The following is a 4,882-nucleotide window of genomic DNA, read 5'->3' as shown; positions in this document are numbered from 1 at the left end:
CTCAAGATATGTGTGTTGAGCGACAAGTACATGTTATGTACAAATATTGTTGGAAATAGATTGCATTTTTTATATTTGATCATACGTTCACCGTATTTATCAGTTGACACACTTCACAAAGAGATTGACTGAATAATGAATTTACAACAAATATGTATCATTCATAAAACAAAAGTTCGACATCTGTTTCATCACAGTCTCATTGAGTGAGTTGTTAATATATATATCTATTGTTGGGCAATGCCGGGTGGAAGCATTTGTTTAGTTATCTATTTATCTATCTATATAGCGTAGTAAACAGAGATTGAATCGTGGGAAACAATAAGTTGAGCGAGCACGCAGGTGCAAGAAAGGGTCAAAGGGTCATGTTGTGACATGTATCAAACTTTGTTGACCGGTCAGTTTGCACTAGAAGTATCCGACTGGGGATCGGACGTGACGTGTCAGGAGTTCCGGTTTGAATAAGTTGAGTTTAGTGAGTTGGGTTCGAGAATTCGAGGAAGCAAGACGGGTTAAATAGGTCTCCCCATAAGGGGGCGACGGTCTCCAAATGGACGCAAAGAAATGCCATAAGTCCGAAATCGTCGATTTCACTCCGTACTGCAGAAGACAAGATGCCTGGGAGTGAAATAAAGCAATATATATAAATATACATCGTCTTGTGACTGTCTTGAAGCGTTCCCTTTAAAAAGAACCCAGCTCTCTTCCCAAGACGTTGGCAAATCCCCCAGGCAGCGGTCAAAAGACAGAAGGCTACATATGTTGTTGTAAATATACTGTGAATTACATGTAATACACACACACAAACGTTAGATGAGTCACGGGCCGTTAAGACAATTAGGACACGAGGATGATAGTCCATTAATTAAGCAGTTAGTATGTGTGTGAGATACATATAAGACAAAAAAATACATTTTCAAAAGTGGGCAAACCATAAAATATAGAAGATAAAATCAGATCAATAATAACAGAAACTTTGTCAAAGTAGAACATTAATAATATTCATGATACTTTTTATACAAGAGACAAATTTAAACTTTTACTTTATATCTATCATAATAAACCCGTATACCTGTCTGTGTGCTTGTTTGTTTACAATGACGTCATAGCATATATATAATATATCTATTATGAAGCTATGTATGAAATCATAGCAAATGATATCATGTATGGGGGGGGGGCAAAAATGAGAGTAGATTCCCTGGACAAAGCCAGTAGCCTGCTAGTATATATATATATATATATATATATATATATATATATATATATATATTGTTGTGGTAGGATCCACTTAATTAGCATACGTGGAGTGTCAATCATATAAAGACGAGAGAGACTCAGAAAGACGAGATCAAGAGTCAACGACTACCCAACCGACACCTTCTCCAGGGACGGTCTCTCAATGGCTATAACAATGGACTCTATGTAAATATTGTTTATACTTTCTTACTCTCAATATATCTGTTCTACTTTACTTCTGTGTTGTAGTTATTTATTTCCATGTGTTCAGTCGAGTTTCAGCATTATATATATATATATATATATATATATATATATATATATATATATATTCCTTTGATAAGTATCGATGATTAAAAAATCCGATTAGAAAAGGGACAGTCCAATTTTAACCAAAGTTAACACCCTTATATAGCCTAACATCACAATACATTTGAGAAGTTTTATTCTTGGCCTTTTGGCCAAGATCAAAGTGTAGCATCTGTTCCGGCAGATACTGCACTTAAGATAATTTGTACCAGTCAATGGAGGGGAAACCCTCTATACTGGGACAATTATTATTTTTGGTAACCAGAGTGACCCCTTTTAGGGGAGCTGGTTTTTACCTCACATTAAAAACGGCCTTGTGCCTAATTTGCTCAGTGGGGGAGCAAATAAATACCATCTGTTCCGGCAGATACTGCAAGCTATGACTAGCTATGACTAGCTATGACTAGCAAAGACCAGATGTGGGGGCAACCCCACATGCCTGACCTTTAACCAGCTCCCATTTCCCACCTCTCGGGAGCTGGTCCCCTTTTTCCCTTCCCCCTCCCTTCACTCCTCACATTAAAAATTGGCCTTGTGCCTAATTTGCTCGGTGGGGGAGCAAATAAATACCATCTGTTCTTCAGATGCTGCACTTCATTTTCTTGTTCTCTTTCGGTGGAGCATTAGTCCTTCACGACTGAGACAATTTTTATTTTTGTACCTTTTCTCCACGTTAAAAAACGACCCTAGTGTCTAACTCTGTCCCGTGGGGAGGCATAGTAAATAGGTACACAAACAAGAGGGCCGGGCGTATAAGATTAACGGTAGATTCTTTGATAAAACTGATAAAACAGAGGCACGTTCGCAATAATGTTTTTGTTTAGAGTACAGTTGAACCATGATACTTGGCTTTTGCATTTGAAACTTTAATTCAGGCCATTATATGAAAATGATTTCATAAAATCAACAGCAAGTTCTCTACAGTGCAATTTAGACTACAAAGTATTTCGGACTAAGCCATTGTTGGGAGGCATGTGAACTTTCTTCAGGTTCACCGTGGCAACTAGAACAGGCAATTAATCAATTTGATTGAAAAATAACTTTTCACTGATTTTGGTAATAAAAATATTGGAAGTGTGAAACATTCGTTGATTCTCATTGAATCCCGGGCAACGTCGTGTGTATCTGTTAGTATATATCAAATATGTCTATTACAAATGGAAATTTAGTATCTGTCTGTCTGAAGTTGAAACTTCTTTGTTTTTGCATTTTTTTTTAAATATATCTTTTTGATTTACTGAGGATGAGAGATCCTAGTCGATGTCAGACATTCACCCACTATTTCAAAGACTCCAACCGAGAGACCTTTTTTAACATTCTAACCGTCCCTTTAAGCACAATTGTTCATATATCTCTTGGTTCACTGGGTATATTCGTTTTTGACATTCTATTACAGGAGCGGATCGCTCTTATAATTACTGGAATGATTTAAATTTTTTTTTAAAGATTCCATGTTGCACCTTGGGATTTCATTATCTTCTTCCTCTCAGCTCTGTTTAAGTCAGCATCCTGAGGGACACTGACTTCGACTAGAGTTGCTACTTTCTCCTTCTTGACGAACATTATAATATAAGGTTTAACAGCTCAGTTTTCTAAGTTGCTGTAGGAGTTGCAGTCATACCAGATGGTGTATAACTTATTTCCAACAATTCTCTCTCGTCTATGTTCCCCACACTGGATGCTCAATTTTTTACAGACAATCCAGTGGCGATATTTACACACTCCAGTGTGACATGCTTTATAGTACGTATCGCCTAGTTGAACCATACAACTGGATGTCTGGTAACTCACACTATCTACTTGTGTGTGGCAAAAACCTGCACTTGTTATGACTGAGACCATTCATTTTCATGAGGCATTTTATTTTAGGCAGACATTACCACTCTCTTCTGGTCATAATGAAGTGATCCTCTTTGGAACCAGTCTACAGAGTCATACTTATCTATTTAATTCTAGGATAGTTCTTTCAGAACATATCTGGTTAGCTCATTCTTACAATGTTCTTCTATGGAAGATCTTGTCTGAGACGGTCGCAAGGAAACAAAAAGATCTTGGTGTATTTCTAGCAGCTCTTTTAAGCTAATTCCGCTGCATGCTTGGTTGGTATTTCTGCCTTATGTGTGAGACAGTTTTGTCCAAAATGTTTGGTCAGTTTTGTGCTAAAGGTTATTCTACTGGCTATTGTTTATTAATGGTCATGTACAGACAGATTCTGGGAGCTCATCAGTGTTCACTATAGCAGCTTAATGTTGATGGTTCATTTCTGAGAGACCCATTCCTTCTTATCCTCTGGGCAGATACAACCTTGGAAGACTTCTATTAATTGTACTATTGTACTATCTTTAAGTGCTCAATTTAGAGGAAAAATTGTAGTATCTGTTTTGTTGTCATGAGACCATCATCCCTGGAATTACCGTCTCCTCAGAACCGCTGATGCACTTTTAGCAGCAGAAGCAGCCACATAACACATATGCAAATGACTCAGTGCATGAAGTGACGTCACAGCGAAGGAAGAGAAGGGGAAGAAAAAGAAAGAGAAAAGGACACACGAAGATGGAAAGCAAAAGGAACACACATGAGCGGCAGAAGACTGTAAAAATCAGGTGCTGGCATGAGATGGACATGTGGCCAGGTGGTGAAAGACTTTAAATCACGTGTTCGACACGGCAGAGTAAGATAATTCTAACACAATATGCAATGCATTGTTTGAAAGCACCAGTAATAAATGCCCTTTGTTAAAATTAAGCAAAAAGCAAAGTCGAATTTCTTTGCTTTTCTTTTTGTTTCCTTGCGACCGTCTCAGACACAACGTGTTGGGCCCGAGTGTTAAAATGTAACGACACCATTGGAGAAGATTAATGACCACAATATTACCTTACGATTTGGAAAATAGTGTAGTATCTGTTCTGTTTTTATAAAACCGTCATTCTAGGCATTACTTCCTCTTTTTTGTGTAGTGTATGTTCGTTCGTCATGATATTATTACCTCCTCCCTTTATACGGCAGGGTAGTGCTATATCTGTTTTACAATAATTATTAACTCCTCCTTTTCCTTTCTATAAAGACAGGGTGTAGTTTAGCATTCCTTTTTTTAGGATGGATGGAGGAAGTATATCTTTCGTAGTCGTTGTACTACCGTTCCAAGTATTACAGCTTTCTTTTTTAAAGGAGTTTAGCATCTTCTCTGTTTTCATGAGACTATACGCCCAAGCATTTTCTTCTCCTTTGGTACGTCAATAAAAAACTGTCACATACTCGCCACACACACACACACACACACACACACACACACACACACACACACACACACACACACACACACACAGGCGCCAAA

General features: G+C 37.8%; 1 pseudogene; it reads left to right on the top strand.

Annotated features, from left to right (window-relative positions):
* Nucleotides 1–1,680: 1,680 nt before the first annotated feature.
* LOC145278565 (U2 spliceosomal RNA) lies at nt 1,681–1,825 on the top strand (annotated as a pseudogene).
* Nucleotides 1,826–4,882: the final 3,057 nt, after the last annotated feature.

This window comes from Euprymna scolopes, chromosome 6 (assembly GCF_053919585.1).
Source record: "Euprymna scolopes isolate OS-2025 chromosome 6, ASM5391958v1, whole genome shotgun sequence".
NCBI classification, from domain to species: domain Eukaryota; kingdom Metazoa; phylum Mollusca; class Cephalopoda; order Sepiida; family Sepiolidae; genus Euprymna; species Euprymna scolopes.
The sequence above is the reverse complement of the archived record's forward strand: the minus strand, read 5'-3'. Positions and strand labels throughout refer to the sequence as shown.